Source organism: Arachis stenosperma, chromosome 10, assembly GCF_014773155.1.
Source record: "Arachis stenosperma cultivar V10309 chromosome 10, arast.V10309.gnm1.PFL2, whole genome shotgun sequence".
Taxonomy (NCBI): domain Eukaryota; kingdom Viridiplantae; phylum Streptophyta; class Magnoliopsida; order Fabales; family Fabaceae; genus Arachis; species Arachis stenosperma.
The window spans coordinates 15,759,517-15,780,861 of NC_080386.1; the positions used below are offsets into that span (position 1 = coordinate 15,759,517).

The following is a 21,345-nucleotide window of genomic DNA, read 5'->3' on the forward strand; positions in this document are numbered from 1 at the left end:
CTCTATGTAACCCTTAGTGTTAACATAGGACTTATGGATTGAAATCAACTATGCCTATTTGACTTATCCTCGATGTTAGGGTTGACTAAGTAGGATTAACTCTTCATAATCATCATGTGTTTGTGTCAATGGCTAGGATAGGTAACCTTGACTCTCAATTACTTGCTAAGAGGTTTCTTGCACTTTAATTTTCCTTGCTTTGACTTTTAGCTTCTTGCATGTTTAGCTTTTCACACTCTTGGTTGAGAAATTTGGGTGCTTAGGTGGAATTGAGTTGTGGATGTCTATTCCACATTATGTAAGGATTGTTAATTGGTTTGGTTTTCCTTGACTTTAAGTGACCCACTAGTGTTGACTTAGGACTTAGGGATTGGAATCAATTATGCCCTTTTGACTAATTCTCAAGTAGGATTGACTAATTGGGATTAATTCCCCACAATTGCCATGTTTGTGGTCCACAACTAGGATAGGAATCCTTAATTTCTCAATTATCACCAAGAGTCCTTTTTAGCACTTAATTCATTTTCATTGCTTTTAATTACTTTTCTTTAAATTCTTGCATGCTTATTTAATTTCTTGATATTTATATTACTTGCCCCTCTCTTGCATTCCCAATCCCCCATACCTCTCATAGCCAATAAATGATCACCTTAATTGCAACTCCTAGGGAAGACGACCCGAGATTTAATTACTCTCGGTTTATATTTGATTTGAATTGTGATAACATTTGATTGATGTTCAATTGTTGGGTTTGGACTATACTTACAATAGACAAATCCTACTTTTAGTGTGAAAAATCCAAACCCATGCTTTTAGGCATCGTCAACATACCTTGTCCATCTTCATGGGGAAGGGGACAAACTAGGTGGTTGAACTTCACGGAACTAAACTTGACCAACCTACACATTCTCCTAAATTGTCCTAAAGTTGATGAAATTAGGAGGTTGTTTGAGGCATTCTAGGAAATAGAAAGCATACAAGAATTCCTGCAATGGTCTCAATCCCATGTGGAATGATTCAATAAATGGTATAACATGTCCTCACTTGCGTAATATGGTTTGAGGTCCTGATATGGATTTTTTATGGCACTGACGAAAAATCATCTTCAATGTTCAGTTCTTGAATCGTTGAATCTACCAATGTGATTCTTGAAAAGAAGCTTCAATTGAGTATCTATCACTTATGTAATAATAATATATTTTGCTTTATGATATGAAGTTAATGTGGCTAGGTGTTTATTTGTCCTGTTGCTTTTGATAGATTCCTGCAAAGCATGTGCATGTTTACATAAGGATTAACAACTTCAATTGCTCTAGAAAAGGTTTGCTAACATAAGATTATCTCCTTGCTTCAGAACTATCTGAATTAGTTATATGTGACATTCTATCTCATGTATCAATGTAACACAAGCATTATTAATTGTTAAGTTTTGCTATTTTTTTTCTTACATGAGTGGTTATTTATTTTCTTCTTTAGTCAATAAACTTTGATATTTGAACTTATTTGTGAATTTTTAACTAAAAATTATAGATAAATTATTATGAAAATTTTTTAAAATTTGAATTTACTTTTAGTTTTAAAATTATTGAATTTAAATATTTAAAATTATATATTAAATTTTTAAACAATTTTTTTAGAAATTGAAATTTAAGTTTATTGGCAAATTTATTGTTGGTTAAATTCGCTGATAGTTATTAATTTAATTATTAACAAATAATATTTTATCGTCAGAATTTTGCCAATTAAAAGTTTGTATCTGTCGCCATATTTGCCAGTAATTAGTGACGGACGAAAAATTCTGTCGGTAAAGTCAATAGTATTCGATGACTTTCTTGAAGTGCAGGCACTAATTGGAGTATGATGAAGATCGACATAATAAAATTTCACACACCAGAACATGCCCGAAGAAGAGCAACTTACAACACGGGGGGTTTTCTAAAAAACAGTGTTGGGTAAGGTAAATGTGACTGGTTTAGGTTGTTGAAGGAAATTTTAGAAATTGAGTATCCAGATCTACCAATCAAACGGGTTGTGATATTCAATTGTGAATGTTATGGTCCCGCACGACCTCGAGGTACTCGCACGCACAAAGACTATAAGATAATCGAGGTTAATCATTTTAGGAGGTATGATAGATATGCTCCATTCATCCTAGCACAAGATGCACGAGAAGTGTATTACATGCGATACCCCAGAAGGTTTAGGTCTAATTGGAGGATTGTTATCAAATGCAAACCAAGAAGCATGGTTGATACTGAGAAAAATGATGATGTGCAAGAGGAACTATTATTAAATAATGAATAAAACATTGATAACTGAAATTCCAGACATTCTTGCTTCAACCTCAAGAGAGGTTGACATAGTCGATCTCCTGATACGTCTACTTTAAAATTTAAATGAAGAAAACGATCAAAATGACGAGGATAATGATAGTGATGATAATTTTACTTCTCCATTTTCTAGTGAATCCGAGTAAATACATTTATCTTTTGTTTATCCTATGTTTATGTTATCAGTTTGATGTTATTTCATGTCTTATTATAATAATGTTGGTCTAACTTTATTTACTTTTACTTGCTTTAGGTGACATGGCAGATGATAGGGGTAAGGGACGAGGTGATAGCGGGTGGGGTGGCGACACATACTCTTTCATGCGGGAGACGCATCCCACTTGTAGTGTACTTTCACTATAACACATGCGGAGGATTGCGACGGTCATTTAGCATCGGTTTACGTAACCACCGCCAAACAAAAAGATTGCAACAGTTCGGTCGGCGGGTTTTTTGGGCACAACAATTTAGCAGGTGTCATTAATCCTCTTTGTCTACCTATTCAAACCTCTCTCAAACACCCTAATTCATGTTCTCGTCTCTCTCTCACAAATCCTCCTTTCTCACATCATAACACAACACCACATGCTTTCGCATTCGAATTAAAATTGAAATTGCAGCTCAAATATCCTTTCTTTAGGGTTTCTGATTCTCCCAATTCAATTTTCAAGTAATCGCTCAAATTCCATCCCATAAAACCCTAAATACCAGTGTCGTGATCGGACCCACCTTCTACCAACGACGATGCTGGCACCGTGAAGCATCACGACAGTCGATACTGGTAGGTTGCTCCCCAGGGATCTCGGGAACAATAGCGAAGATGACTCCCCTACTACCAAGAAGCCAAAATCGGAGAAGTTTCCTCTCAACAGATGCCAATTTGTCGTATTCTTTCTCTTTTCCACCGGCCTTTTCTTCATCTACCTTACCATGCCCGCATCCGAGTTTGGTTGCATCAAGTATGTTATTATCTTCATGGATTTATTTAGTATGCTATTATCTTCATGGATTTATTTGAATCAAATTAGCATCAGATGAACTTTATTAGACTTATCTTGACCAAGATTAGTTGGAACATTATTGAGTTAGATAGGTGAAAAGAGCCTCCTTTTCTGGATAAAAAAAAAAAATTCTAAGTGCTTGCATATCTTTCTTTCTTCAGTAAAATTTCATGACTATTGGAAGACTATAACTTAGAAAACAAAATTAGCTCAAATATTATTTGAGCAGAAATTGAGTATATCTTTAGAATTATGTTATTAGTTAAAGGTCTCATTGTCTCATGGGGTTCAAGGGAAGGTTTGTTGCATAATACCACCATTGACATTAGGTCTTGATTGAGAAGGTGAAGAGAAACCTGAAACAAATGAGGGGACAATTATAGCACTAGAGAAAATGGTGAATAGTATAGTAATAAGTTGTCTTCATATACCCACATTTTCTAGTGATTTTTTTAATCAAAACAAGGTTGAAACTTTGAATTATATGGAGTATGAATTCCTGATACAATGATACATCTATTTGGCCATAGGTAACTTATAGTTGAAGAGAAATTGCTGTACAACCTTATTAGTAAAGGAATGATTGACTTGGAGAAATTATTTATGTCTTGTTTTTTTTGATTTAGGATTAAATGCGGATGATGTTCAAGTCACTGTAGCTGCTCTTATTGCCTGTGGAGAAGCAAACAACGAACTATTGAAGTTTATGAAAAAAGTATGTTCCTTATCTATTTGTTTTGTAAAAAAAGAATGCTTTGAAATTTATTGTATTTGAGTGGAAGGTGTGTTTGAATTTGTGTGTTATTTCTTTGCATGCAGAGAGAATATTTCAATATATGCAAGTAACCACCGTGCACTGTTCATTCTAGGGTACTGCTCAACCTACATCTTCATGCAGACCTTCATGATTCCCAGGACCATCTTCATGTCTCTATTGGCTGGGGCACTCTTCGGCTTTGTTCGGGGAATCCTTCTTGTTATTTTCATTGCCACTGTTGGTGCTTTCTCTCTTGCTTCTTCTTGTCTAAATTAATCGGACACCCTTTAGTTTCTTGGTTGTCTTCCTCTTTCACATTGTATATTTCTTTTATATTTTTTCTTTCTAATTATGTGCCCTTAGTTTACTCTGATTATTAATATATTTAGAGAAGCCAATTTTGGACCTAGTGTAGAAAAAAATTATATAGTTGAGAGTTTTCATCATGTTCTAATTAAGAAGGTAGCTGGTTATTTATCGTGTTTGTAAATAGGAATTTGGTATGAGATATAAAGTTCAAAGTTTGTTTCTTCTTGTTGCTTTGCTTCACTCTATTTCTTTTCCACCTTCACTTACAATGTTTAATTCTAGCTAGTGAAGTTGCATAAGAGGTTGAAAGCTATTAATAGGCAATTTCCTGATTGAGCACACAATGAAGTGTTAATTCTAAGTGTTAATCTCTTTAGTTTGTTTTCATCTTTCTCTTTTTCTTTTTTTTTTCTCTAGAGCTTTAGTTTAACTAATTGAAATGCTTTTTCTTCTCTAGAGCTGTTATCTAACTTAAGGGAAAATAATAATAATAATAATAATAATAATAATAATAATAATAATAATAATAATGTTTCTTGATTTTGATATGTTGCTTCACTTGATATAATAAAGGTTTGAATTAGATTAATAATTGGTTAAACACTTAAACTTTTTTTCTTAGTAGTTGCAAACTTCTATTTTGTATGTTACTTAAAATCTTTCTTGGTGCAGCAAGAAATCCCTCTTTTTTCAATCATTTCCTCCATGAAGAGGCTTATGCATTACAATCTTGGTTTTGTGGCTGTTGGCTATCTGACTGTATCATTTGTAGATTCGATCCGACTTTTACTTGAATCTATGCATTGGAAACTAAAAGTCTCCAGTTATGAGCTCGACAACTGGATTGACAAGGCTGCATATAAATCTTCTCAATTTTTTTAAGGTGTATTGGATGACTCATCAAATCAGTGAATCGAAATGCATTTATAATCGTAAGTTTTGTTATTCTTCCATAAAGAAAATGTTTATGCATGGATTAATACTCTTTTTTATCTTCAAGTTTGGAGAAGCTCAATCACATCCCGATCTTTGTTGCATTTCTTGATACGTAGTATATTATTGCTTTTTTTTCTGCCTTTCTCTTCCTGTCCCTGAATTTAAGTAATTGAATATTTGCTTCACAAATGCAAATTGCTATAAAGGTGAAAGTTTCTTTAGATCTTATAATATTGTATCATAACTGATTATGAATAACATCCTATGGATTGGACATGTGAATGTGATTAACAATGTTATTTTGTTCCTAAAAAAATTGTGTCATTCTCTCAAGTGTTGTTTTTGCATTCCTCATGTTGGATACACACAAGTATAGAGTTACACATAAACTCTTGCCTATTTTGGTATGTTTTCTATGATTTATAATTAAATGAGTATGGCGCGGAGATGAATTATTATTTAAAACTAAGTATTAAATATGATGATTCAGCTTTCAGTTATGAACACATATTTTTCGAGTCCAAGAAAATAAGTTTTCAACAGTGTTTATTCAAACCTCATTTTAGATTCTGTGCAATGAAAATTTGTTGGGTTTTTGGGTACATTGTCGTAACTCTTTTCTTTGGAGTTGTTGAGATGTCAATTGATACTATCATTCTCTCATATTGCCAAGATTCTGAAGAGAATGGAACAGCACAGTATGCTCCACCTTTCTCATGGAAACTCTCAACATTGACCAAAATGAGACACAAAGACTTACACAATGATTTAAATGAAATATGTCCCGTGGTTTATTTTTGTCAATGATGACTCTCAATAGGAATTTAATATTTAGGATTTTTCAATATGCTTATTTTTACCACCTTAGTTTTGTGCGTGCGTTTAATATTGTTTATCTATAAGTTTAATATTGTTTATTTGGTGTTTTTTATATTAATATCTCAAGTTTAATAAACATGATGTAAAGAAAATAGGTTATAATAAAGAAAAATGGTATAAATGATTATAGTTAGTAAGTCTTTTCATTAAGCTTGTTTATCAAATTGTGGCGGTTCAAAACCGTCGCAAATTTTAATAAAAAAACATATAATTTTGTGGCGATTTTGTAACTGCTGCAATTTATTTTTTAAATTCACTCACTGAAATAGTGGTGGTTTTAAATAGCCGCTAAATCAACCGATGCTAATCCTTTGTTTTGTAGCAGTTGTGCCAGCAGCTCATTAAAACCGCCGTAAAATCAAATCTCTATCCCCTAAACTGCAACGTTTCTAGAACCACCGGTATGTCATTTTTCAGCAGTTTAAAATCACCACAAATCCATCAAGAAACCGTTGCAAATCCATCAAAAAATCGCCGCAAATTACCGGTTCCCTTGTAGTGTTGTATTTTAAGGATTGACAAAATTTTTCTATTTTCTATTATTTTGTTTTATTTTAGTGTCGAATAATCCTGTAAATTATCATTCACAGCCTATATTAAAATTTAATTGTATAACAAGTATCCAAATAAACAACTATATGATTTACAAAAGTTATACTTTTACTGACAATTAAGTCGCTGGTAAATTATGTTTAAAAAATATAAAAAATATTTTCTAATATTTAATTAATATTTTATTAGTTTTTACTATCAGTATTACCTATAGTGCAAAAAAAATTCCCGCTCCGTCTTCAAATGTGGAAAGAAAAGGAGTAAGAAATGATTATCAAAGAGCAAAATGTTAAGTTGGATGGTATTGAGTGCAAGCTAAAAGATCAAGGACATCAATTGAAATATATGCTTTCTTTGATTTATATTAAGAATTTTTTAGCTGAATTAGTTAACACATTTTAATTTATTCATCATTAGTGACCCTTTTAAAAACTCTCTTTGTTTTAAATTAATTGTTTTTTTTCATTGTTTTAGTTTATTTATATTTATAGATATAAGTATTTTTTGTTATAGAATAATAAATCTTTCATTACTTAAAATTTGATTCAAATTTATAAGTATATAAATTAATTTTTTATTATTTTATTATATCTTTATAACTTCAATGATGTAATATAAAAAAAATTATTTATTATAATAATCTTAACATGAAAAATAGATCGTATACGAACTTTTACTAAAATTATTATTTTCCAAAATATTTATATATTAGCTAGTAAATTATTTTGTTTAAAAATTATTTAAAAAATTATATTAAATTTGTAGGAAATTTGTATGAAAACAATTTTTCGTTTTGTCTAAAACTTGTTTGAAAAATTATATTAAATTTGTAGGAAAGTTTTTACATTGTTTCTAAAGTACATCCTAATAGATATTGTATTCTGTTAGCTCCAGATCATGGAATAACTACTATCCCCATCAATTTCAAGTATATCAAGAAGTAGTATGTCTAATTTTATTTTTGGGGATTAGATTTCAGTTTTCAAAAGACTTCTTTGTCAAGAGCCAATGTATATACTATATAATTTTGAAAGTATCATGCAATACATGTAGAAGAACTTTATTAACAATTATGTTCCCAAATATTGTAAATGATGCATCTTAAAAAATTTGCAATACAAAACATTTCTAGAAAATGAGATTTCTCACCCTATGAGCTCCTTAAAAAATAAGAGAGCATGAAAAGAGTAAGAAAATTTTTGGCTTCCTTTCATTTTTAGCCTTCAAAAAATAATGCGAAAACAAAATAAATAGCAATAAACAATTTTATTTTTCTTAGAATAACATCCTCCCTCCTGCAAAGAATAAAATGTGTATGCAAAATAAAATATTCACACATATGCACAGAAAATAAAATCCTTTGAAGAAGTATGCATAGTGTTATACAAAAAGAAAGCGTGACACCCAAAAGAAGTGTAACAATAAAGTCAGAGAGGCATCAAAGAAAAAAGTATACTTTGTCAACATTGTACACCTTTCACAAAATAAAGAGTTGAAAAGCTATAGCAGCTACAAAATATCGCTATAAAATATCACAGAAGAAGCTCCTCCTTATACTTTGTAACGTCCTGATTTTTAGTACGTCATGATCATACCAAAAATCGAGTGTTACCAACTTGCTTCCTAAATATAACTACTATTTAATATTAAGCCTATAATATTGTTAGCACATGAGCAATTATGTTGGAAACCTTTCTTTTTTCATATAAAAGGATACAAACAACCGAAACATAAGATGTAGATTTATCAATGTACCAGGTTGATAAGAGGTTGTGTATAGGTGGAAATAAAAATTCTCTTTCGAGTCATTAATATCCTCCAAAGTTTTAGAAGGATGAGCCGAAGCCCAAGCTCAAGCACAAGGACATGCCTTCTTGTCTGGAAAAATTATAGGATGCTCACGGGTGGGAGCAAACTGAAGAAACCGCTCAAAAAGAAAGAGTTAAAGAAATATTTCATCGATGAAAGCCAGCATTGAAAAAAGACCATGAGAAATTTTGACTTGCTCAAAGAATTGATCAAGTCTTGCATACAAACTACCCAAATAGAGAAAAGCAAGTGGGAGACATTCTCCTCGAGCGATCAAGCAAGCTATAAGGAAGACGCTGTGGCTCATACACTCATTAGCCAATTCCAAAACACATATTTACTTAACTAGTAGACAACAAAAGCATCTTCTCTAAGATCTGGAGGAACAGTAGGAGAAGGAACAAATTCACCATTAAGAAAATTGCCAAAGGACATAGCGAGGACAATTAAAATAAGAGTCTTAATGGTAATCTTCTTTTTTTTAGGGGCTTGATTCTCTTTAACCACTTCATTGTTCTTGGAGGGCCGCGAGTTTTTAGATTCTTATCTTTGAAAGAAGGCTTCTCAATACGTCTATTCTTGCACAACTCTTTTGCATAAAGGCCAGCATTACTTAAACTACCATGAAGATGTTTTGCAAGTTTAAGCAAATCAAAATCTGGGAGAAGAAGAGTGAGATCCAGACAGCCAAACACCAACAATTGAAGAAGAACTACAACATCTTCTAAAGCTGGTGAAAACTCATCCCAAGAAGTCAAGAAGATGTAAGTCTAAGAGCACAATCGCTGTAAAAGCAAACTCATATCATATCCATTTCGTTGTACGTCTAATCCTGCCAAGAAAAAACCCAATTTGTCTTTCTTCAATGTATAGCAAAAAAATGAAGAAATGGCAAGAATCAATTATGATAATAGATCATCAAGAATAACCAAACTGCTGAAGTGTATATAGTCTCATCAACACTGGCAAACTCCAATCTCCTGAAAATATCACCACCTTCCTCAAATAATACTGCAAATACCCAATTATGTGAAACCTTGTTAACATGAGTGACCACTTCAGACTTGAAATATGTCCATGAAAATTCTTGATGCTTCAGTCGAAAATAAAAAAAAATACATTCCATATTATACGAAGGTTTTTTAATAAATTCACCTAAAATTCTACAGTCTGAAAAATCAAAGGCAGGCTTAATAGTTTTATTCGTGCCTAATAACGAGCCAGAGGAAGGAAGCTATAGAAAATGATTTTCCATAAGAGGAGGATATACAAATGTAGTCCTATTATCTGATGGCTTAACTCAAGATTGGGGCATAGATTCAGAGAATCCAATAACATAATCCTAAAAAATGTCGTCCATATCTTCCACTGAAGAATTAGTGCCTAAACTATCATCAGAGTCCTCAATTGGGTCATTATCCATTATCTTAGCAATGAGTTTTACACGAGGCATGCCAACAAAGAAACAAAAGTCCTATAAAAAAACAACAATAAAAATAGAGTAAATATCAAGAATACATGAACCTCATCAATAAAAATATCCAAAATCCAGTAGCAAAATCAAAGAGTACCAACATTATCAAGATCATAGTAACTAAATATTCACGAGTACCAAGAATATCAAGAAAGTAGCAACAAAAACAGAAAAAAATATCAAGAATATCAAAGCACACAATAGCAAGAGTTCAAAATACCAAAAATGTTAAAAATACAACAGCAAAAATCCAAGGTGTCAAGAATCTCATACAAAAAAAGAAGGATACACAACAAACGACAACAAAAGAAGAGAAGAAAAGAAAAGAATAAAAAAAGAGCAAAGCTGTAAAGAAAAAGTAAAAGAAGAAGGAAAGAGATCTTACCAAGTATAAAGAAAAACAATGGTAAATGTGAAAGTGCTATTTGCCCTAAAAGAAGTAGAAAAGAATGCCTTAGTAGTGAAAAAGGTGAAGACGCTTTTTACTCTTGTTCCCTTGTTTTTATCTTTTTGTCTTTTTCCAAAGCCAAATACTCTATTTAAATTTAGAGAAAAGGACAAATATGTTCTTGACTTTTTGTCCTGCGAATATTTTTGTTTCTCACCATTTAAAAATACTTTTAAGCCTCTGACCTATTTAAAAGTTGGACATATATATCCCTTCGTTCATATGGGTTCGTCAGACCAAATGAAAGAGTCTTAAGGGGTTCCGTTGTGCTGACCTGGCCATTACGGATGCACAAGTGGAGGGAGAGTTTTCAAAACGGAACAAATTAGTCCCTCTTCTTCAAAATAATAGGACATATAATTCCTTCTTCCCTTTTTTCTATAGCCATTTACATACCACCATTTTTTATTTTTCTTCCACCTCTTTCACCATTTCTTCTTCTTCTTCAAATAATAATAATAAACATTCTTACCAAATCAAAACAAGCAAATAGATAGAAATATTGAATCCATTAAATCAAGACAAATCAAAACAGTGATTATAATCCATTCACCATGAACAATCTCATGACACAACAACATCAAATTCAACTAACACAAAACATATTCATTAATCCCAAGAACGAACTAATTAGCTGAAAATTTGTTCAAAGTGCTCTAACAACAATGCTCTCCACAAAATTTATTCCTGATTTGAAATAAGCTATAACAATATACCACAAAATTAGCAAATCAAACTAGAATCTCTCGACTATCAAACAACATCAAATTCAACCAACACAGAACAACTCATTAATTCCAAAAACTAATTAATTAGCTAAAATTAAAAGAAAAAGAAAGGTTCCTTGAAGAAGGTGAAGAACATGAGAGACTTTATGCTGGCCTAATTCCTAAATCAAAGATTCAAATATAAAGGAGGAAGAGGAGAAAAGGAGCATATTAATGCTAGAAGAAAAGGAGTAGATCAACGGAAAGTAGCACAACGGACAGCGAGCTTGAGAGCCTAAGAGAAGGGAGGCGATAGTGCAAGCTTGAGAGGCTGAGACAAGGAAGGCGATAAATGCGAGCTTGAGAGAAGTTTTGAACTGCTGCATCAAAATGACGTTGCTTTGAAGAAAATGGACTAATTTGTCCCGTTTTAAAAACTCTCCCTCTACATGTGCACCTGTAACGACCAGGCTAACACAACGGAAATCACATTAGACTTTTTCGTTGGGTTTGACAGGCTCATATATATATATATATATCTAATTTTTAAAGAGATTAGAGACTTAAAAATATTTTCAAATGGTGAGGAATGAAAATATTTGCAGGAATCTATTTATCCTTATTTCTTAAATTTAAAAACTAGTATCACAAAGTTAAAAAGAAAAGATTCTTTTTTCCTCTCCTTAAAAAAAAGCAAAAACAAATCCTCCCTCTCTCTTTATTAAACAAATAATAAAAAAATTATAAATTATTTCTTTATTTAGTTAACATTCAAACTTTATGCACAATAACCTTTTTCTATTCATTTTTTTAGTACATAATTACATTCAAATTACATAAACATATTTGCATTATAATATCATAATATATACAAATATATATCTATCTACATGTTAAAAATAAATAAATAAATAAAGAGAGATTTGAATATATAGGGTAATAATATGTCCAAAATTATTATTATTTAAAAAAAATAGTTTCATGTAGTACAAACAATTCAATGCAACTTGAGAAAACACTCCTTACCTTCAAAAATTGCATGAGAACTTATGATTGAACACTAAAAATATGAATTTTTTGTGTATGAATAATTTTAAATTGGTCTAAAACATTGACAAGAAAAAAAGAGTAAAGATCCTACTATAGTTATTGGGCCAAAAGGATGAAATTTCTCTTTAAGTAGGAACTAAATTGGTAGAAGTGGATTGGTTGGATTTAAAGTGTAAAAAATATTATTTAGTAAGAAATGAATCAAATTAGATGTCCCTTCACTAATGTCATATGTCATGAGCATTTTTTTTATCTAGATACCTCTTTGCCACGAATACCTAGAGTAGTGTCAGAACTTTATATTAATTTGTGGAGATCAACTTCCTTCTTATACGCATTTTTAGTTAAAAAGACTTAAAATAATGAGAACACCCAAAAATATCTTCAGCCAATTATCTTATATTTAGTAACTAGCCTCGAGATAAGAGGAGTATGTTGGATATGATATTGTAACCATTGAAAAATGTCCTTCCCTCCCAAATGGCTTTAGATTATAAAAGGAGTTTCAATCTGCCTCTCCTAAAACTATTTTCTAAAATTTTGGAGATCATCTCTTTTCTTTCCTTTGCTCTTCTCTAGATCTTTTCATTATTATTCATTTTGTTTATCAACTTAAAACAAAAAGATTTATATAATTAATGATGAGTTTGGAAAACTCAAATTTATTTTAATGATGAACAAACATTATTGAAATAGTTAAATACAAAATTATTAATTTGATTTTCATCAAACATATATTAATTAATAATTTTGTGATGCAGGTTTTTAATATGGGCCTAAAATAAAAGAAAAATTGCAAGCCCAAGTGTTTTATAAATACATTCAGCATTGATGCAAAAAAAATATTTTGTTTGTTATGGCTGAATTTTTATTCTTGTTATTGGGCCAACAATTGTGATAACAAGCCCAATTAAAGGTCTTGGTATGAGACCAAAAATGCTTGGTCCGATATTAAAAGACAATGGGGCACAATATTGTTTTATTCACTTAACAAAGGAAACCCATTCCTTTGATTATGTGTTGCATGCTCCAACAGATATCACTTTTGTTCCTTGATGGAATCCAAATTTTATTAATTGGAGTTAATGCAGACCTTGGAACAATGAGAGAGAAATTGATTTGATGGCTTTAATGATTCCACGCGCCTCTCAGTAAAGGGAAGTAGAAAACCTGAGTGCACTTTTATTCCTTCTCTTTGCTACATTAATTATTTGATCAAATCCATTGAATATCTTCTTTCTTCTCTCTCTAATCTTTCTTTCTTCTTCCTTCGGTCATGTCACATCAACCATGGAATCTACATTAAGCTACCAAAAGGAAAAAGAAGAAGTTGCATGCATCAAGACCATCAAGTTAATGATGGCAAGAAAAAGAAAACCAAAAGTATGCTGTGGCTGAGATAATCACCAAATGTAGTAAGATTTGGTGAGGTAATCTCGAATCCTTCATACCCAAAAAGAAAGAAGAAGATTCGGCCAGCAAGGACTTGTCTCTGATTCTGTTCAACCACCACAGGAAGTAGCTAGAGTGGCGAAGTGATGGAAGAGGCAGAGATTAGGGCAGATGAAGCCATCATCATCATGAAGCATCAAGGGCCAGAAATCCATCTTGGAGAGGAAGCCAAGGATGGAGCGCTCGGATTGATGAAGAGTGATGACCAAGGAAGGACTAGAGGTATTTGCATGTTGGTTTTGCATGAGTTTCCTCTTCTCTCTCTGTGGCCAAACCGGTTTTGTTTTGAAGGAAAAGAAGCTAAGCTTGGTTTTGTGTTTCAACTGTGAAGGCTTCACTTCTCTATAAAAGGGGTGAACAGTCATGGTTTGATTCAAGGAAGAAAGTGAGAGTGCAAGGCACAGAAGTCTCAAAGCTACCTAAGCTTACAGATTTTCTTCTCCTTCAATGTTTTCTGTTTTGTAATTTTTCTGTTTAATTTTGTCATGTCTTGAGTCTCATGGAAAAAGGCAAACAAGTGAGGTTTGTATGAAAAAGCCATAGAGCGGAAAAAAGCAGAGAGTGCAAAATTAAAAGAAAAAGCCATAGATGTCTTAGAGTTCCTTTGTTCATCTATGTTGTGTTTCATGATTCTGTGGGAATCTCCTTGTAAGTTGGGTTAGCACTTTACAGTTTGTAATCAAGTTGATTATAGTGAAATTCCATCATTGTTGTGATGGAGACTGGATGTAGGCTGCACTGTACTTAGCAGCTGAACCAGGATATATCTGGTTGTAATCTTCTTTCTCTCCTACTTCATTTCTGTTTCTACTGTTCAAGAGCAAAATCCAAAATGTCTCGTGCCGAGTGACGAGACAAAATGAAAATGTCTCGTGACTAGGAATGAGTTAAAAACAGAAAAGTCTCATCTAAGTCCAGCAAGTGTTAGCAAGCAAAAAGGGGGCTAAGATTCAACCTCCCCTTCTCTTAGCCACTAAAACCATCAATTGGTATCAGAGCTTGGTCTCAAAGAGATCAAGCTTTGCAGCTTGGAGAAAAGATCCTCATGGCAGAAAGCAGTGGCTCAAATATGGTGTCTTACAATCTCACAGAAGGACAGTCAAGCAACAGACCGCCTCTTTTCAATGGGAAAAACTATACCTATTGGAAGGAGAGAATGAAGATCTTTGTGCAAGCAGTAGACTACAGGCTTTGGAAGATCATCCTAGAATGACCACAGTTTCCTACTAACACAAGTGCTGAAGGAGTAGTCACTCTTAAACCAGAAGCAAGCTGGACCGAGGAAGATAGGAACAAAGTGGAGCTAAATGCCAAGGCCATAAATCTACTCAACTGTGCTATCAGCTTCGAGTAGTACCAACGGGTATCACGATGCACAACAGCAAAGGAAATCTGGGATAAATTACAAATCACTCATGAAGGAACCACCATTGTTAAGAAGACTCGGATAGACATGTTAAACAGGGAATATGAAATGTTTACAATGAAGGAAGGAGAATCTATCGATGAACTGTTCGAACGGTTCAATACCATCACTGTTGGCTTGGATGCTATGGGAGTAACACATTCTGATTCTGTGCTTGTGAGAAGAGTGCTGAGATGTCTCACTAAAGAGTGGGAAACAAAAGCCTTAATTATTTCTGAGAGCAGTAATCTTGATTCCATGACACTTGATGATCTGAGAGGAAATCTTCTTGCTTTTGAAAACACTTATTTGAAAAAAGAGTCAAAAAAGAAAGGAATTGCATTTTCTTCTGTTACTAACCCTCTGGATGATGAATCCAGTGATAACTCATTTGAAAATAAATTTGTGTTGTTTGCCAAAAAATTCAGGAAAATGATGAAGTTCAAAGGCAAAGGCAGCAGCTCAAGAAAAATGAAGAAAGACCTTAGCAAAGTGACTTGTTTCAACTGCAAGGAAATGGGGCATTACAAATCTGATTGTCCCAAGTTAAAAAGGGAGGAAAAGAAAAAAAGAGGAAAGAAGAAAGGTCTGATGGCATCATGGGAAGACTTAGAAAATGACTCGGACAGTGATGAAGAATCTGAGACTAAGTCACAGCCTTGTCTCATGGCAAATCATGTAGATCAGGTATTTTTTCAAAACCCTGACACCGAAGACCTTCATCTCATGATAGATCACCTCTCTGAAAAAATAAGATGTTTTCTAACTGATAATCAAGATCTTGAACAACAAATTTTCATTCTCAAAGCTGAAAATGATTTTCTCAAAGAAAAGCTAAGGGAGGCCGAAACTGCTTGTGACCTTGTGGAAGAAAATAAGCAGTTGAAAGCCCAACTTAGAAGCTGTGAAAGTGATCACTTGGTAGTTGCATATGTAAACTGTTTTAAGGAAAATGAAGAGTTGCTGGAAAAGGTTAAAAATCTTGAAAATGACTTAGCCAAATTTACTCTCAATTCTGAAAATCTAAATCAAATATTGGCTAGTCAAAAACCACTTTTTGATAAAGCTGGATTGGGATTTTATAAATCTGATGAGAAACCCTCTTTTAAAGATAAACCTTCTTCATCCAATAACACAAGGTTTCAAGATCCCACCTACTTTAACAAAACAGCAACTCCAAGATTTTGTAGATTGTGTAACCGAAGTGGTCATTTTCCAGTTCAATATTTCTTTGGTGAAAGAATGATTGGTGATAAAGTTTACAAAGTTGTTTTTGATTATAATGATTTGGGACATAGGAGATGCTTTAACGTGAAAGGATCCAAGAAAATTTGGATACCTAAGGTCACTTGAGCTTATTTTGTAGGTATGCCTAGCATCCAAGAAGAAAGAAAATATGTGGTACATGGATAACGGATGCTCTAGGCATATGACCGGAAAGACAACCTTCTTCATAAAGCTTGATAAATATGATGGAGGACTTGTCATTTTCGGTGATGATGCAAAAGGAAAAATAGTGGCTGTTGGGAAAGTGGGTAAAAATCTCTCATCTTGTATAAATGATGTCCTTCTTGTACATAGCTTGAAACATAATTTACTTAGTGATAGTCAATTATGTGATTTGGGTTTTGAAGTTATTTTTAAGAAGTTTGTTTGCTTAGTTGTTTGTGAGAAAACTGGGGATGTTCTATTTGAAGATAAAAGATGCAACAATGTGTATGGATTAACTCTTGAGGATTTAAAGGAACAAAATGTAACATGCTTTACCTCTCTTGAATATGAAAAATGGCTTTGGCATAGAAAGTTGGGTCATGCTAGCATGTACCAAATTTCTAAGCTAGTCAAAAAGAATTTGGTTAGAGGAATTCTAAACATCAAGTTTGATAAGGATCTTACTTGTGATGCTTGCCAATTGGGCAAACAAGTAAAATCCTCTTTTAAATTAAAAGATGGAATCTCAACCAAAAGGCCATTGGAGATGTTACATATTGATCTTTTTGGTCCTACTAGAACTCAAAGTTTAGGAGGTAAACACTATGGTCTTGTGGTGGTAGATGATTACCCTAGATTTGGTTGGGTACTTTTCCTTGCTCATAAGAATGATGCATTTTATGCTTTCTCCACCCTTTGCAAGAAAATTCAAAATGAAAAGGATTTGAAAATTGCCCATTTGAGAAGTGATCACGGAAGAAATCAAGACTTTGAAAAATTCTGTGATGACTTAGGAATTTCTCATAATTTTTCATGCCCTAGAACCCCCCAACAAAATGGGGTGGTTGAAAGAAGGAATCGAAGCCTTCAAGAAATGACTAGGGCCATGCTATGTGAGAATGAAATTCCTAAATTTTTATGGGCTGAAGCTGTGAACACAGCATGTTATATTTTGAATAGAACAATCATTAGAAAAGGGTTAAAGAAAACTCCTTATGAGCTATGGAAAGGAACCCCTCCAAATCTTAAGTACTTTCATGTTTTTGGATGCAAATACTTTGTACTTAACATTAAGGAAAACCTTGGAAAATTTGATCCAAATAAAATCCTATGAAGGAATGTTTGTTGGATATTCCACCACAAGCAAGGCCTATAGAGTTTATCTCAAAGAGTATAAAACCATAGAGGAATCCATACATGTTACTTTTTGTGATTCTAACTTAATTCCCAGTATTGTAAAGGATAATGATTCAGATTGTGAAGAGGATGGAACAAGTAAAGAAAATCTCAAATCTGTGCAAAATGAAGAATCTGTCAGCCCGGTTTTATCTTGTCAGATTGGAAGAGACATTTCCATTTTGTCTCCTGAGCAGGCACGAGCAACTGAAACAGTGAGACCACCAGAAGTTCGTCAAAGTTCTACACCTGTCCGAAAGCCTAGAGAATGGAAGTCTATGAGGGGTTATCCTCATGACTTCATCATTGGTGATCCCTCTCAAGGTGTAACAACAAGATCCTCCACCAAAAGGCAAACCGAACCTAGCAACTTTGCTCTCTTGTCACAAATGGAGCCAACAATGTCAAACAAGCTCTTGAAGATCCATCATGGGTCAAGGCCATGCAAGAGGAGCTTGCTCAATTTGACAAGAATGAAGTTTGAACATTAGTACCTCATCCGAATGGTAAGAAGGTAACGGGTACTAAGTGGGTATTCAAAAATAAACTTGGTGAGGATGGACAAGTTGTTCGTAACAAGGCTAGATTAGTGGCCCAAGGTTACGATCAAGAAGAGGGAATAGATTTTGATGAGTCTTTTGCTCCGGTAGCTAGAATGGAAGCAATTAGGTTGCTTCTTGCCTATGCTGCCCATAAAGGTTTCAAAATGTTTCAAATGGATGTCAAATGTGCTTTCCTTAATGGCTTTATTGATAGAGAAGTGTATGTGGCTCAACCCCCCGGCTTTGAACATAAAGATTTTCCAAATCATATTTTTAAACTCTCAAAGGCCCTTTATGGCCTTAGGCAAGCTCTAAGAGCTTGGTATGAAAGGCTTAGTGCTTTCCTATTAGAAAATCAATTTCAAAGGGGTACCACGGACACTACTTTATTTATTAAAGCATCTAATGACGATATTCTTCTTGTTCAAGTTTATGTGGATAATATTGTGTTTGGATCGGCCAATGAGTCTTTGTGTGAAGAGTTTGGAAAACTCATGACTAGTGAGTTTGAAATGAGTTTAATGGGAAAGCTAACTTTCTTTTGTTGGCCTCCAAATTAAACAAACTCCTAGTGGTATCTTTATTCACCAAGGCAAGTATTCAAAAGAATTGATAAAGAAATTTGGCTTAGAAAATTCCAAACCAATGGGAACACCAATGCATCCTAACACTAAACTTGAAAAGGATGATGATGGCCTAGATGTGGATGAGACATGGTATAGGGGAATGATTGGTTCACTAATGTATCTTACATCATCTAGACCGGATATTGTTCAAAGTGTGGGTGTCTGTTCAAGATTTCAATCTCACCCAAAAGAATCCCATCTTTCGGCTGTTAAGCGCATCATTAGATACATTAAGGGAACATGTGATTATGGTTTATGGTATCCAAAATCTGATGATTTTTGTGCAGTAGGGTTTTGTGATGCAGATTATGCGAGAGATAGAGTGGATAGAAGGAGCACCTCCGGCATGTGTTGCTTCCTTAGAAGCTCACTCAACATGTGGTCAAGCAAGAAACAAGCCACAGTGGCTCTATCCACAGCTGAAGCTGAATATATATCCGCATCTGCTTGTTGTTCACAACTAATTTGGTTAAAAACTCAATTGAAAGATTACAAATTAAAGATCAATAGTATACCCTTATTTTGTGATAACATGAGTGCAATAAATATTTCAAAAAATCATGTTCTGCACTCAAGAACAAAGCACATTGAAATCAAATATTATTTTATTAGAGAACATGTGCAAAAGGGTACTATTGATATTCAATTTGTAAAATCTGAAGAACAACTTGCTAATATTTTTACAAAACCCCTCTGTGAAGATAGATTCTGTTTGTTAAGGAAAAGCTTGGGAATGTTTGATTTAAGCCATGTTGAAAATTTGTGAATGTCTGATTCTGTCCAGTTTTATCTCGTAGGAATGGACGAGATAAAATTAAGGCATGCTAGAGGAGCTATGATTGAGGGGGAGGCTGCGCAGACTTTGCTTCTCATGGGCCCCACAAAATCTTATTTGACCCCACCTTGACTTTTTTATTGATCCCCCATTTTATGATAATCAAAATCCTTTTTGGTTGTCATTTCAAATCTTATTGGAAGTGGTTATTGTCAAATCAACTCCCTCTCCCCATCTAATCCCTTGATTCTAGGAAACCACCTTTTTCAAAACCCTTTGGTTAATAACCGCGCCATTATGGTTATTAACTTCCCCATCATCTCTCTCCAATCCACATTTATTGCACCACTAACCTCCTTCCCTCCTCACTCTCTTTCGGCACTCTCACCCCTTCATATTCAACTTCTCCATTCATTCTACCATGAAAAAGAAAATGGCACAAAAGAGAAGTGGCCGAACCCCCATTCCAAAAAGCCCACCTTTTTCATCACCTCAAACTCATACACATATCCATCTTCATTCTACCTTCTCTTCTACTCATTCACCTCCTTCCAAAAGGACCGAAACCATGCGCCGCAAGGTTATCGCTCACAAAACTTCAGGGAGAGGAAAGACTGGAAAGAACAAGCAATCCATTGTTCAAGAAGATGAAGAGGAATCACATACCTCGCCACCCTCATCACCGCCGAAAAGATCTACTCCACATACAAAAAGCTCTCAGAAAAAGCAGAAAAACTTTGTTTTGCATGATACAAGGGAACCTGCAAATTTGGAGTCACTAGAGTTCAAGAACAAATTTCACAAAAATCACTCCCACTTTGATCCCTCTCGGTTCTATTCATGTGCCTTCTATGAATTTCACAAAGGGGTTTTGCTGAAACGTCCTCTTTGCCTCTCTTACTTGGTAAATCTTGAAAAACTGGCCACCAAAGGAATCAACTTTTCTTCCATGTTTGATGCTCTGAAGTGGACTCCACTGATTCACATTCAGAAATTTGTTTACCCGGGGCTGGTCCGGGAGTTCTATGCAAACATGACCCTCAATCCTCAAACCATAGGCGCTGCCCTTGGGTATGAAGATGAAGGGCCGAAAGTTTACATGGTTGATAAGTGGGATGATCAAGTTGGCATTGCACAGCAAACAGTCTTGCAACACATCTGTGCAAATCTCTCTGGTTTGGATGGACTAATCCCAACTCATTGAGCACTCGGCCCTGAGAACTCTCTGTTGCACCGTATCATCACTCATATCTTCACTCCACAAGGCGGTTCTCACCATAGAGTAACAGTTTCTGATTCAATTATCTTATTTGCTCTCATTACTTCTTCCCAAATTTCATTTGCTTACATTATGATACGTCATATGTGGGAAGCAGTGAAAAGTACTAAAAAGGCTAATCTTCCATATGGCATGTTCCTCACATGTGTATTTGAGTATTTTAAGGTTGATTTGACTAATGAATCTGTTGAGAACAAGGTTTCAATGATTAAAGGAGGAGGAGTTTCGGGCAAGAAGGGAAAGCGGTCTGCTCACTTTGAACCATCTCTCAGCGATCTGGAAAGCCGTCCTGAAACCTCAAATGTCACTGCATCAATCCGGGAGGTTTTCAATGAGTTCCAGAACATGTCCAAGTTGATGTTCAAATCCCACAAGACTGCCCGGAAATTGGAATATGAACAGGAAAG

At 34.0% G+C, this 21,345-nt stretch overlaps 1 pseudogene; it reads left to right on the plus strand.

Annotated features, from left to right (window-relative positions):
• The first annotated feature begins 1,005 nt into the window (after window positions 1-1,005).
• On the plus strand, window positions 1,006-5,279 carry LOC130956813 (uncharacterized; annotated as a pseudogene).
• Window positions 5,280-21,345: the final 16,066 nt, after the last annotated feature.